We start from the raw sequence: 15,671 nt of genomic DNA, 5'->3' as shown, positions 1-15,671 counted from the left end.
AATCCTGCTCTGGTGAGGGAGTGCGTTACCGGTTCTGGTCACCGGGATCAGGCCACACTCCAGGCCTGTTTGTGCAATTTTATCAACACGCGGATTTTCTTTTAATCCGGTGGAAAATTGTCGGCACCGGGATTTGAACCACGGACCTCTTGCACGCGAGGCGGGTGTTCTACCGCTACGCCACCGCTGCACCTGTTCTATGTACAATTCAATTACTGACCCTTCCTGTAACGACCCTCAAGTGAGGGTTAACAGTATGACCAAACACCCGCCGTGGTTGCTCAGTGGCTATGGTGTTGGGCTGCTGAGCACGAGGTCGCGGGATTGAATCCCGGCTGCGGCGGCCGCATTTCGATGGGGGCTAAATGCGAAAACAACCGTGTACTTAGACTTACGTGCACGCTAAAAAACCTCAGGTGGTCGAAATTTCCGAAGTCCTCCCCTATGACGTGCCTCATAGTCACAGAGTGGTTGTGGCACGTACAAATTGAAGGTCATACAGGTCTACGCCCCGACATCCAGTCATGATTACCAGGAAGTCGAAAGCTTCTACGAAGACTCTGAATCGGCGATATGTAAAGTCAAAACAAAATGCACAATGCTGATGGGCGACTTCAATGCCAGGGTAGGCAAGAAGCAGGCTGGAGACAAGTCAGTGGGGGAATATGGCATGGGCTCTAGCAATAGCAGGGGAGAGTTATTAGTAGAGTTGGCAGAACAAAATAATACGCGGATAATGAATACCTTCTTCCGCAAGCGGGATAGCCGAAAGTGGACGAGGAGGAGCACGAATGGCGAGACTAGAAATGAAGTAGACCTTATAGTCTGACATCATACAAGATGTGGACGGGTTCGGCAAGGTGCACTGCAGTGACCATAGGATTGTAAGAAATAGAATTGGCCTAGACTTGAGGAGGGAACGAAAGAAACTGGTACATAAGAAGCCGATCAATGAGTTAGCGGTCAGAGGGAAAATAGGGGAATTCCGTATCAAGCTATAGAACAGGTATTCTGCTTTAACTCGAGAAGCTAACCTCAGTGTTGGAGATATGAACGAATTAGCTATAAAATTAGATTGGTATCGAAGTCAAGGTATCATATTGGACCTTACCAAGAGCTATTTATCGTTTCGGCGTCAGTTTGTTAAAATAGAATGTACTTCTTGAAAACAGCTTGACATTAAACTAGGTGTCCCGCAAGGTTCGATATTAGACCTCTTACTTTTCCTCTTATATGTGAATGACATTACGGAACTACAAAGAACATCCGCAATACCCATGTTTGCAGACCACACTAGTTTATTCTTTACGGGTACAACACTCCATGATGTTAAACAATAGGCCAATCTGTATTTAAATGATTTATCCACATGGTTGCAACAAAACAAACTTAAGTTTAAGGCAGTAAAAGAAGTACATTATATTTAAGCAAATCCATAAGCATAAAAAATGATTAATTTACAGTACAGAGGACAGAACTTAGAAGAAGTTAGTGTGCAAAAGTTCCTTGGGGTATGCTTCAGTGAAGAGTTGTCTTCGACGTCTCATGTCAATCATCTGCGCTCCGAACTCGAGAAGTCTGTTGGATGTAATAGAAAAATAGCTCCTCTTCTACATGTTTGGCTAAAGCAATCGCTATATACGTAAACTCCCTGTTCGATTTTAAACTTTGGTATGGCATTCTGGTCTGGAGAACAACGACAAAAGGGAACTATGACAGGCTGCAACTGCTGCATAAACGTATCCTCCGGATTTTTGTGAACCACACCGGCTCTATTATATTGTTGCCCACGCAACCACTTTTCCCAGATTTGAAGTTTTACCTACACATAAGGTCTATTTGTGGATACTGCCACAGCCAATATATAAAAAGACAATCCACAGTATTGACACACCTGTCTTGGCGCAATATGATATCCGTAACCCCAAACGCAAAAATAGAAAAGTCAACAAATTCAATACAAATTCAAAAGTCAGAACGTGAGCTGCAGGCAATTTTGCTTTCCCTTGAAGTGGTTAAGTTAGAATGAAAAAGGCAAATTTCTTTTTCAATTGCTGACTTCCTTTTACGTGTTTTTGGGATATGAGCGAATCTTCAAGTGGATTTTAAAGAAACTGTCCTAGTGCTTAAGTACAGCCATATTGTATAGGATGTATGATATATGTATGATGTAGAATGTATGCGTGTACTACTTGTCACGCCGCTTCTTTCTTGCTTCGTTTTTTGCTTCTTTCTACTGTACTGCTGTAGACTCTATTGCAGTACTACTGTACTGCTGTAGACCGACCGTCCATCCGTCCGTTCGTTCTTCCGACCGACCGACCGACAATCTTATGGGCATCATTAGGGAGTGTGCAATAGAAGTCGGTGGTAACTCCGTTGGACAGGATGCCATTAAGCTAGCTCAGGAGACGAAAGATCTGATCAAGAAACGCCAATGTATGAAAGCCTCTGACACTACACCTAGAATAGAACTGGCAAAAATTTCCAAGTTAATCAACAAGCGTAAGAAAGCTGACATAAGGAAGTATAATATAGATAGAATTGAACATGCTCTCAGGTACGGAAGAAGCCTAAAAGCAGTGAAGAAGAAACTAGGAATAGGCAAGTATCAGATGTATGCGTTAAGGGACAAAGCCGGCAATATCATTACTAATATGGATGAGATAGTTGAAGTGGCTGAGGAATTCTATAGAGATTTGTACAGTATCAGTGGCACTTACGACGCTAATGGAAGTGAGGATAATCTAGAGGAATTTTAAATCCCACAAGTAACGCCGGCAGAAGTAAAGGAAGCCTTGGGAGCTATGCAGAGGGGGAAAGGGGCTGGGGACGATCAGGTAACAGCAGATTTCTTTAAAGATGGTGGGCAGATTATTCCAGAAAATCAGGCCACCCTCTATACGCAACGCCCCATGACTTCGAGCAAACCGGAATCCTGGAAGAACGCTAACGTAATCCTAATCCATAAGAAAGGGGATACCAAAGACTTGAATAATTATAGACAGGTCAGCTTACTGTCCATTGCTTACAAAATATTTACTAAAATAATCGCAAATAGAATCAGGAACACCTTAAACATCTGTCAACCAAAGGACCAGGCAGCATTCCGTAAAGGCTACCCACCAATAGACCATATTCACACTATCAATCAGGTGATAAAGAAATTTGCGGATAATAACCAACCCTTATATATAGATTTCATTGATTACGGGACAGCATTTGATTCAGTCGAAACCTCAGCAGTCGGGAAGGCATTACGGAATCAGGGTGTAGACAAGCCGTACGTAAAAATACTGAAAGATGTCTATAATGACTCCACAGCCACCGTAGTCCTCCGTAAAAAAAGCCACAAAATCCTAATAAAGAAAGGCCTCAGGCATAGAGATACGATCTCACCAATGCTATTCACAACGTGTTTACAAGACGTATTCAGAGACTTGGATTGGGAAGAATTTGGGATAAAAGTCAATGGACAATACCTTAGTAACTTGCGATTCACTGATGTTATTGCTTTGCTTAGTAACTAAGGGGACGAATTGCAATGCATGCTCACTGACCTGGAGAGGCCAAGCAGAAGGACGGCTCTAAAAATTAATCTGCAGAAAACTAAATGAATGTTTAATAGTCTTGGAAGAGAATAACAGTTTACGATAGGTAGCGAGGCACTGGAATTGGTAAGGGAATACATCTACTTAGGACAGGTAGTGACCGCGGATCCGCATCATCAGACTGATATAATCTCAAGAATAAGAATGGGCTGTTGTGCGTTGGCCAGGCATTCTCAGATCATAAACAGGAGGTTGCCATCATCCCTAAAGAGAAAAGCGTTTAACAGCTGTGTCTTACCAGTACTCAGGTAGGGGGAGAAACCAGGAGGCTTAAGAAAAGGGTTCTACTTAAATTGAGGACGACGCAACGAGCTATGGAAAAAAGAATGATGGGTGTAACGTTAAGAGATAAGAAAAAAGCAGATTGGGTGAGGGAATAAACGCAAGTTAATGACATCTCATTTGATATCAAGAAAAGAAATGGGCGTGGGCAGGACATGTAATGAGGAGGGAAGACAACCGATAGTCATTAAAGGTTACGGACTGGATTCCAAGGGAAGGGAAGCGTAGTAGGGGGCGGCAGAAAGTCAGGTGGGCGGACGAGATTAAGAAGCTTGCAGGGAGAACATGGCCACAATTAGTACATGACCGGGGTAGTTGGAGAAGTATCGAAGAGGCCTTTGTCCTGCAGTGGCGTAACCAGGCTGATGATGATAATGACGATGAAAAACACAACCAATGGCCGATTAGAATCATAGAATTGTTGCCCAGAGAAGGAAAGCGGGAGTCATCATCATCACCATCAGCCTGCTTGTGTCCACTGCAGGACACAAACAATTGGACTGTGATGTCCAATTACCCCTGTCTTGCGCCAACCGATTGCAACTAGCATCCGCGAATTTCCTAATTTCGTCGCACCACCTATTCTTCTGCTGCCCTCTACTGCGCTTCCCATCTCTTGGTACCCATTCTGTCACCCTAATCGTCCGACGGTTATCTAATCGGCGTATTACATGATAGCATTTTGCATGACAGCATTTTTTTCTCTGTATGTATATTAGAATATCGTCTACTATCGCCGTTTGCTGTCTGATCCAAGCCGCTCGCTTTCTGTTTCGTAAAGTTGTGCCAAGGATTTTTCGTTCCATCGCTTTGTGAGCGGTCCTTAACTTGTTCTCATGCTTTGACAGTCCCCAAGTCTCTGCGCCATATGTTAGCACCGGTAAATTGCACTGACTGTATGCCTTCCTTTTCAATGATAACGGTAAGCTCCCAGTCAGGAGCTCATGATGTCTGCAGTATGCGATCAAGCCCATTTTTATTCTTCTGCTAATTCTCTTCTCGTGGTCAGGGTTGACTGTAATTAGTTGACCTAGGTAAACATCCTCCTTCATGGACCCTAAAGGCTTACTGGCGATATTGAAGTTTTGTTCCGTTGCCCGGTTATTTATTATTATCCTTGTCTTCTGCACATATATCATCAGCCCCACTCTTGCACTTTCCCTGTTAAGGTCCTGAATCATTTGTTGTAACTCGTCCGCAGTGGTGCGGAATAGAACACTGTCATGGGTAAACCGAAGGTTGCTGCGGTATTTGCCGTCGATCCTTAGTCCTAAGCCTTCCCAGTTTATTAGTTTAAATACTTCTTTCAAGCACGCAGTGAATAGCATTGGAGAAACTGCGCCTCCCTGTCTCTTTCTTTAAAGATATCTTCCTATTTTTCTTGTGGAGAATTAAGGTGGCTGTGGAATCTCTGTAGATATTTTCCAGGGTATTTACGTAAGCAGTCTGTACTCCTTGAATACGCAATGCCTCTATGACTGCTGGTATCTCTACTGAATGAAATGCTTATTCCTAATCTATGAAAGCCATATAGCGGTGCTTATTGTAAAGTGCGGATTTCGTGATAACCTGATTAATGACATGGATGTGATACATTGTAGAGTATCCTTTCCTCAAGCCAGCCTGTTCCTTTGGTTGACTAAAGTGCAATGTTGCCCTTGTTCTATTGGAGATTATTCTGGCAAATATTTCATACAATACTGGGAGTAAGCTAATGGCCTTATTATTTTTCAGTTCTTTATCGTCACCCTTTTTGTCGATTAGCATAATGTTTGCATTCTTCCAGTTTTCTGGGGCCCTTGCAGTCAATAGACTCTTTGTATAGAGGGCCACCAGTTTTCCTCGCATTATGTGTCCTCTATCTTTGATTAAATCGATTGTTATTCCATCCTCTCCTGCCGCTTTTTCCCGTTTCATGCCTTTCAAGGCCGTTCTGACCTCATCTCTTGTTATAGGAGGAGTTTCTGTATACTGTTCATTATTGTTTCGAATTGAGTACTCTTGAGTCCTCTGGTTACTGTAGAGGGCAGTATAGAATTCTTCCGCTGCTGTTATTATACCTTCCAGGTAGCTGATGATATTACCCTGCTTATCTTTCAGTACATACATCTCGGTTTGTATGCATCTTGGTTTGCATACATCTTGGTTTGTATTGTGTTTTATAAAGACGTGCGCATCATGTACAACTCGGCATTACTGCGCATGCACACTAACGATGGAATAAACGAACATGCCCTCGAAAGCGATCTTAAACGCGTTTCCTCTCCTACCCACAGCGTATAAATATTTGAGCAAATAAAGCAACGGGGTTCTGTGTTGACTGACAATTGGCTCGATCGTATTCTTTGCGCGAACGGCACAAACCATGGTGTCAGAAGTGCGTGGCCACCCGTGACGGAATTCGTAAAGCCTCCTGAACCGTTACGCCTGAGTGGCGACATTGCCAAACAATGGAAGCTTTTTAAGCAAAAATTCGAGCTTTTCGTAGCAGCCTCGGTGCCGAGAGACAAGCCTCTGGATGATAGCACGAAGACTGCCATACTGCTCAGTTTGGGAAGTGAAGATGTGTTGGAAATCTACAACTTCACTTTCACTGAACACGTCAAAAGATTGGACTATGCGACCGTTATCAAGAAATTCGATGAGTACTGCAAAGCGCAGGTGAATGAAATACATGAGCGTTACCTATTTCGATGAGGAGTCCAAGCAGAAGGTAAGCGCTTTCAACCATTCGCAAGGAACCTGAGGGACCTGGCGAAATCATGCAACTTCGGTGTAATGGAAAATTCAATGATACGTGACCAAATTGAATTTGGAACGAGCGACGACAAAGTGCGCCAGAAGCTGCTAAGGGACAAGGAATTGACACTGGCGAAAGCTGAGCAGGTGTGCAAATCCGCCGAGCTGTCAGATGCACAAAACCAACTTTGGGCACGCGAACAACGCCAAATTGACCGTATCCAAGCGAGGCCAAGGGAAATTGTTGCATCCCCAGTATTTAAATGCAGTAGGTGTGGTCGGGAGCACGGCTCGAGAAATTGTCCGGCGTTTGGACGCACCTGTAGACGATGCGGAGGCAAGAACAATTTTGCTGTGCGCATGCAAGAGCCACAGGCAAGTGGCAGAAGTCAATGCTGATGGAGACTTCACGATTCTCGACGTATCGGTAGATACTGCCGAAAGCCATCGTGACTGGGTAGCAGAAGCACTAGTCGGCAGCAAGCACATCAACTTGAAAGTGGACACCGGTGCACAAGCCAACCTTCTGCCGTATAGTATGCACCGCGCACTACAGCCCGCGCACAAATAAGAGAAAGTAATTCAGTGTTACGCTCCTATGGGGGAGGAATCATCAAGCACATCGGGGTAGTCAGATTGAAGGTCACAATCGGCAAGACGGCGACTGAAGTCGACTTCTTCCTTGTAAAGAAGGGGCGCGCTATTATTGGTCTCGAAGCAAGCGAGCGCCTGGGGCTCTTCTTCAGGTCGGTTGATGCACTGACGACAAAGGAAACAACAGGGTTCATGCAGGAATACAACGACGTCTTCACGGGCAGCGGATGCCTTCAGCGGCTGCAGAAAATGGTGTTGCGACAAGACGCCGTACAGGCGGTCCAGATGGCTAGACGAGTACCCCTGGCGCTGCTGAAACCACTGCTGGCTGAACTCGACCGGATGCTCAAGGCAGGCATCATTGCCAAGGTTGAAGAGCCAACAGACTGGGTAAGTCCGTTAGTTATCGTCAAGAAGAAGGACGGCCAGCTACCTATATGCATGGATCCTAGGAAAATTAATGAAGGTCTCAAGCGGGAGCACTTACAGATGCCTCGTCACGATGATATAGAAGCCGAGCTTGCGAAAGCGCGATATTTTTCACGACTAAACGTCAAATCTGGATTTCATCAAATACCGTTAAGTGAAGAAACATCCAGGATCTGCACGTTTTCGACCCCGTTTGGGCGTTATCGTTTCCTGAGGCTTCCTTTCGGCATAGCGTCAGCATCCGAAGTATTTCAAAGGTACATGAACGAGATCTTTGACGGGATTCCTGGTGTATGTGTGTACGTCGACGACATCCTAGTATGGAGCTCTTCAAGAAACGAGCATGACGAAAGGCTACGAGCAGTCCTTCAGTCCGCGCGTAAGGCGCGATTAACATTCAATGCTTCAAATTGTGAAATTAGCGTGCCAGAAATTTCTTTTGTTCGCGATGTCATTTCCGAAAACTGCATACGGCCAAGCGCTGATTCCGTCGAATCAGTTCTACATCTACTGCCACCGAGGGACAAGAATGGAGTTCAGGTGTCGTCAACTATTTCTGTAAGTTTGTACCGGCACTCGCAGAAAAAACTAAATTACTCCGAGACCTGATAAGGAAAGACAGTGTTTTCGATTGAACGGATAACCATGCCACAGAATGGAACCATATATGTGCAACTTTGGGCAGCCAGCCAGTTCTGGTTATCTTCGACCCGATGCGTGACACTAAAAAAGCTTCGGATGCATAGCAAAATGGCATCGGCTCAGCATTGCTACAGCGTTACGGCGACGCTTGGAAACCTGTTGCGTGTGCTTCGCGAGTACTCACAGATACCCAAAAACGATATTCACAGATTGAGAAGGAGGCGTTGGCTGTGGTATACGGGTGTAAAAAATTTCACCATTTTGGGTATGGACGCACGGTCATCCTCGAAACAGACCACCGCCCCCTGATCAATATTTCGCAAAAGACAATTGCTGACATGCCACCGAGACTGCAGCGCTTCATTCTACGTTTACTAAAATACAATTTCACTCTGCACTTTGTTCCAGGAAAGCAGTTCGTATTGCCAGGCCTGCTGTCGCGTGCCTCTGTAGGAAAACTGCAAAAGGATGAAACAGAAGAAGACATCGAGATTCACGCCGTAGGTGTTGTATCGTCACTTGTAAGCGATGCCACGTTATAGCGCCTATCAAAAGAAACGCGAAATGACGGCTGCTTGCATAGTGTCGTCATGTGCCTTCAGAAGAACCAACCTGTGCAGGGACGGCTTAAGCATTTCGAAAGTGAACTGTCAACAGTAAGTGGGGTGATACTAAAAGAGTGCAAGGTCGTGGTGCCAACCAGCATGCGCCAAGAAATGTTGAGAAGAATCCATGAAGTAGACATGGGACTAAATAAGTGCAAAGAACGTGCGCGTCGTTTGGTTTTCAGGCCCGGCATGAACACTGATGTCGAAAATCTGATTAAAAAATGGTCAGTTTGCGAGAAGCACAACTACAAGTGACACAGCGAAACCCTTCATATCCACCCTGTGCCTGCGCATGCCTAGTGTAGGATTGGTGTTTACATCTCCCAGTACGCTGGGAAATTGTATCTTTGTGCGTATGATGCATTGTCTAATTTTCCCGAGGTTGAGCAGTTGCAGGACACGTCAGCAGCCGGTGTGATTGATAAACTAATCGCAATATTTGCTAGACACGGCATACCAAACGAAGTGTGCCGTGACAACGGACCGCAATTCTCCAGCCGCGAGTCTCTGCTCTTCTCAGAAAGATACAATTTCCGGCATGTCACTTCAAGCCCGCGGCTTCCACGGTCAAATGGCTTCGTCGAGAAAAGGATTTAGGTGGTTAAAAGAATCCCTAAAAAAAACCGAAGGAAGAGAGGACTTTTGGCTTGGGTCGCTCAGTTACAGGTCATGTCCTCTGGAAAACGGCAGATCGCCGGGTGAACAGTTGTTTGGTCGGCGGCTTCGAGCGCCATTGCCGGATTTCGCGGAAGTACCCAGCACGTCTGTGCGGAAACATCGACAGACGGAACAGCCGAGACGCTCCTTTGCGGAAAGGAGAAGTCGTGCGAGTGCGCGGAGACCGATGGGATACCAAAGCCAGAGTGATGCGAGCGGAGCAACCACGCTCCTACCAAGTAGAGACAGAAGACTGAAAATGCTGCGTCGGAACCGGCAGGACCTTCATGCGACAGCCGAACCATTCAGCACGGAGTCATCCACCGGAGATTCCAGGGAAGACGAAAGCGACAACGACGGCATTGTAAACCAACATACGTCGTCAAACGGAGGTGCACCGGCGATATCAAATGAGACAAGTCCGATTTTAAGGAGATCAACACGGCAAAGAAGAACACCACAGCGCCTCCAATACGCCAGCAATGTTAAGCAATGTTCGTAACCCCTCGCAATACCGTTCGATAATATTTTCACTTTCGTCTTTGTACAGAAAAGAGGATGTATCGTGTTTTATAAAGACATGCGCATCATGGTTCAACTCGGCATTACTGGGCATTCCCACTAACTATGGAATCAACGAGCATACCCTCGCAAGCTATCTTAAACGTGTTCCCTCTCCTAATAATAATATAATAATAATATTTGGGGTTTTACGTGCCGAAACCACTTTCTGATTATGAGGCACGCCGTAGTGGAGGACTCCGGAAATTTTGACCACCTGGGGTTCTTTAACGTGCACCTAAATCTAAGCACACGGGTGTTTTCGCATTTCGCCCCCATCGAAATGCGGCCGACGTGGCCGGGATTCGATCCCGCGACCTCGTGCTCAAACGTGTTCCCTCTCCTACCCACAACGTTTAGATAGTTGAGCAAATAATGCAACGGAGTTCTGTGTTGACTGACACTTGGCTCGATCGTATTCTTTGCGCGAACCGCACGAAACATATTCTACTCTGCGGATTTCTCAATAACCTCATTAATGACATGGATGTGATCCATTGTAGAGTATCCTTGCCTGAAGCCAGCCTGTTCCTTCGGTTGACTAAAGTGCAATGTTGCCATTATTCTATTGGATATTATATTGGTAAATATTTTATATAATACTTTGAGTAAGCTAACGGGTCTATTATTTTTCAGTTCTTTAACGTCACCCTTTTTGTGGATTAGTATAATGTTTGCATTCTTATAGTTTTCTGGGACCCTTGCAGTCAATAGCCTCTTCGTATAGAGGGCCGCCAGTTTTCCTAGCATTATGTGTCCTCCATCTTTGAATAAATCGACTGTTATTCCATCCTCTCCTGCCGCTTTTCCCCGTTTCATGCCTTGCAAGGCCCTTCTGACCTCATACCTAGATATAGGAGGAGTTTCTGTATACTGTTCATTATTGTTTCCAATAGAGTACTCTCGAGTCCTCTGGGTACTGTACAGGTCAGTATGGAATTCTTCCGCTGCTGTTATTATACCTTCGAGGTTGCTGATGACATTACCCTGCTTATCTTTCAATGCATACATCTTGGTTTGTCCTATGTCACTTTCCTTCTCACTAATTCACTGAAAACGGGAATAAATAAGAGAAAATATTAGGTGCTGTAATGGATTTAGAAAATTTTCAGCCAAATAAAAGGGTTTGCCGGTGCAAAGAAGAGGTAGCTGGAGGTTGCTCTAAAAGGCATTCGTTCTAAAGTGGACATAGATAGGCTGCTGTTGATGACGATGATGCGCTAGAAAATTATTTGCGCCCTTCAGGAATTATCTTGTCCCCAAACGATAATAAGTCTAGTATGTGCTTCCATCAAGAACGCTAAGTCACGGTAATGTGGCTACCAGGTGCCCTAGATGTCTTATTTCACTTCATAGATGCCCAGATGGCTAATCATTTCGCTTGAAAGCAGAAAACCCGCCGCCCCGTCGTGTTGCTGGGCTCCGTTAGATAAGGGCCATTTTGACGAAGGCGAAATGTGAAACGCTCGCGTGCGGAAATTTACAATTCAGCTGGTGAAATTTTTTCCGGAGTGCCCACGCCGTACAGTATGCTTCGTAATGAGAGAGTGGTGCTGCACGTAAAAGCTTGTTCACTGTTTAGGTTTGGGTTATGAATACTAGACCGAGACAAGAAAGCGACTAGGGCTTTCGTCTCGCCTGCAGAACCAACTTACAGACACTGTAGCAGCCGCGTTCGGCACTCAGGCAGAGCGCGAAAATCGATCGAGCCTTTTTTCACCCAAATCACGCCTGCTCTTCTTTTCGAATGCCGTTCGTGACAATTGCCGTGTATTTATTTGCGACGTTTAGCTGAATAAAGTTTACTTGGAAATCGACGCTTTTTGGTGTCTGTCGTCCCCGCTTCAACCCTACTTCAACCCGGCGCCGTGCTCTCCGCCGGACGTCGGCAGATTGTCGGCGCGGGTGTACACTGTGACAGAGGCGCCGACACGAAGGAAAAAATGCTGTCGCCGACAATCGGCAGACCGAAATCGGTGTCGTGTTGGCCTATTGTGAATGAGCCTTTAGTAAATACCATCTCACCCACTGGGAAGGTTTGCCTGCATGGAAACTGGTGTCGCCAGAAATAATGCAACAACGCTGTCTCTTGATGTCGAGCGTCTCCTGGGCCACTTACACGCTTCCCTTTGCGATCTCATCAATGCATACAAGGTTTATGTCGACAGCGGATTGCGCTGACCTGTTTCTTATCGCACCTTGCTTCTTAATAAATGACAAGGTAAACGTATATATTCCCGGTCCTCGTGGCTGTCAAACCTTTGCATTCCAGTAGAGTATTATTAGTGTAACCAAAATTTCTACAATTCAGTGTTCTCCCGTATCTGTTAATTCAGGCGAAATGAGTAACAGGTTTTCTTGTTAACCTGATTTTCATTACAGAAGACGTACGCACGAAAACTCCAGCTTGCTGCCTTAAAGGCAGGGCGGAATGGCGGTTTTATCAGGGCCTTTCAATGTACTGGGTACTAACCTGCACAAACGAGAGGCGTGCTGTAGCGCACTTGGACGTCAATCGTGCTAGCGTGGCGGCACAATTAGATCTAAAGAGGCCCATCGAAGCGGCTTAATGTGGTAAATACATTATAGGACGAGACTGCAGTACAGTGTATGTAACACGCGCCAGAATCCGCCTTCCAAACGCCGAAATCAGCAAAAATGATGCGCCTAAGGCCTTAACAGTTCTCAGGTAGTCGGTAAAATGACAACAGTGAAAGCGAACTAGCAAGCCTCAGCTGTGGCAATTTCTTGTGGTCCGACATCATGCATCTCGTTCAGGTATCGCATTGTGCACACCTGCGGTTGCAAGCTATACCTGGAGTTCTTGCCGCGTTCATTTGCAGCTCTCGATTTTAAAGGGACCCTGAAACGCTTTTGACGATTTTCTACAAACGTATTGAGTCGTTAGAGTAGGTCCTTCTGATCACTAATTGACACATCTAAGTGCTCCGCGTAAAGCGTGTAATTTATTATAAGGTTTTAAATATGCACATCGCTGCCGATCGCAGCGCACTGCTCGGCGGAATTTTAAGCCGCCCCTACCCATATGACCGAAATCACCCATACGACGTCAGTGGGGCGAGCTATCCGATTGGCTGACAAGGGCGCGTGATCGATAATTTTTCCAACTTTACGGTAAACAAATGATCTTCGTAATAGTTGGAATGTTAGTTAATTTGTTTTTATGAAAAGAAAGTAACATAAAGAGAATGCACAAGAATAATTTTTCAGTACACTCAAGCACTTCCGGCACACAGCATGTGTCGTCTGCTTGTGTTACAAGGTACTCCATTTTGACGAGAGCTCCGCGGTCAGAGTCGGTCTCAGTCATTTCGCGAGCACTATAATTCGACTTTGTTGCCTTGTGGACTGCAAACGTGGCGACTGGCAATATGTCAAGCTGCGACATCGTGTCCCTCTGCAAGGCAGCGTACGAGCGAACTGGCTGCTGCGCATCGGACTGCCGCTATCCGATCGGCGCCAGGATTTGCGCGTTTGTGGCCGTCACTTCACACCGGAAGATTACTAACGCAATAGCGTTTCCCGAGTCCGGTATTAGGGAAAAGGCAAGCGCAAGGGGACAGAGTCTGGCCGCTTGACTTTGCCGTAACGGGATGAGCCATGAGATGAGCAGAAGGTCAAATGCAAATGGTCTGCACGGTGCAGCCACCTGGTGGCATGGAGCTCAACCATACACAGTAGCAGCAACGAAGTGTATTCTTCTTTGCTGCTGGTGTGTATTTTTCGCAGGAGTGTAATCATGAACACGTTGTTTTTATAAATGTTTTAAATGTTTTACACTTGGTTAGAGCAATATTAGCGCTTTGTTTGGCTGGTTAAGCGCTGCACCAACAAGTGTATGGACCGTGCAGACCGATCAGGCCGCTCACGTACGTCTACGCTAATGTTCCTTCATCAGCTTGAGTTTATGCCTACAGTCATTTGCCGAAATGACCAGCTTGCCTGTGGTTACCGGAATACAAGACACGTTCGGCGCTACGACAGAATGCTCGCAACGCACGCTGCTTCGATAGCTCTCGCTTGGGGTCGACGGCCAAGCGGCTAGCGGAGCGGTCTCGCGCGGGCGGGGGCGGGCTCCAAAACAACCGGAAGTGGACGATGTGACGTCGCATCGTGACGGTGAACCAGTGAAGGCGGAGCTTAGCCCCACTCGCTCGGCGAACGAGTTGAGGAGGAAAAGCATGGCTAGGGAGGAGGGTCGCTTCTAATCGCTTGTAGCTCCATTAATACGTAACGCTTCACTTAAATTGTGGTGCGAATGTTCTACTTAAGCTGTACCCAACGCGTCTACAAAATTTGTCCGAACCGTTTCAGGGGCCCTTTAATGTATGAGGTGGGATAACCTCTTCATTCCGTAGTGGTTTGGGCCTTGCTCATCTCTTTGTGGGGCAAGTTGTTTCTCGCTTCTTTTTTCGGTCGTTCTGTATTCGCGAGAGGCGAAGGGAATGTACCTGTATGCTGCCTGTGCATCTAGGCGGCTGAGGTAGCTTTGCGGGACACACTAGGCACTTCTTCACGAATGATCTCCTCATTCAGATGACCATAGACAACAGGGGTGGGGAGCTAATTTTCTTATTTCGTGTGACGACCATCGCAAAACACTATTGGTTCGCTTGTTCTACATTCCGGATAATCCCCATGCACTCCGTCCTTTTCAACTCGTTCTTCACAAGTGGTAATAGTGTAAGTGGTATACGCCTCTGACACGTGACTGCGTAGGGTTTGGCAAAGTTCTTGAGTTTGATGTGCTACTGCGTCTCTATAAGTCCGAGCTTGGGATAAAGAGCCAAACAGTTAGAAATGTCGGTCACTAGCGTCCGGGATAATCACCGGGGATCATGAATTACAGAATTTTGAGCGATTCTATGGCTGACCGACTAAGCAGAGCTTTTGTTAGTCCTTTCTTGACGAAAGCGGTTTCGTGGATTTCGGTGCCGCGCCAAGCGATTGCTGGGTTAGTGCAGTCTGCCAAGGCGATTACCATCTGGCATTTCGGCCTTTCATAGTGATAGTGTCACAGAGCAGGAATTGGCAGAAAGCGGTTGCCGGTTATCTTCAAGAGGCATTACGATTCTTGAATATCCATGATCCGTTAATTACAAGCAGCTGGAGCTAGGTGGTGCTGTTCTTTAGAATGAACTGTGACAACGGGATATGTGCCTGTTCAATTGACGTGATAGAGTTATTGCTGTAAGCTGCAGCTTCCTTTTTACATGCGTTGAAGAATATGATGGGGCGATTGTCGGGTGCCCCCGATTTGTGGGAGGCGGCGCGAAGAGGTAACCGCCGCGGCCACGGTTTATCTAGGGCGGCCAGCCAGCCCTGGTGCAACGAGAGCGGCCGATACCTCAGTCGCTCAGGTAGAGCGCGCTAGCGTGTTCTATTCTCGTGCTACGCGAGGCTTCTTCGTCGCCAGCTTTGGAGGCAATAGTCGCGCCGCTACAGACCCCCCCCCCAAAAAAAAGTGCGAAGCGCAATTGAAATAAAGTCCAATGGTAAAGTCCGGGTGAAGAGTACAGCTAAAGTG

General features: G+C 46.2%; 1 protein-coding gene and 1 pseudogene across 1 annotated transcript in view; one reads left to right on the top strand and one right to left on the bottom strand.

Annotated features, from left to right (window-relative positions):
- Positions 1 to 7,080, bottom strand: part of LOC142582119 (uncharacterized) — a 28,089-nt pseudogene extending 21,009 nt beyond the window's left edge.
- Positions 1 to 15,671, top strand: part of spab (space blanket) — a 327,616-nt gene that overhangs the window by 52,231 nt on the left and 259,714 nt on the right. The window lies entirely within an intron of this gene.

This window comes from Dermacentor variabilis, chromosome 5 (assembly GCF_050947875.1).
Source record: "Dermacentor variabilis isolate Ectoservices chromosome 5, ASM5094787v1, whole genome shotgun sequence".
Classification (NCBI taxonomy): Eukaryota; Metazoa; Arthropoda; class Arachnida; order Ixodida; family Ixodidae; genus Dermacentor; species Dermacentor variabilis.
Note: the sequence above shows the minus strand (reverse complement) of the source record. Positions and strands in the feature narration are given on the sequence as shown.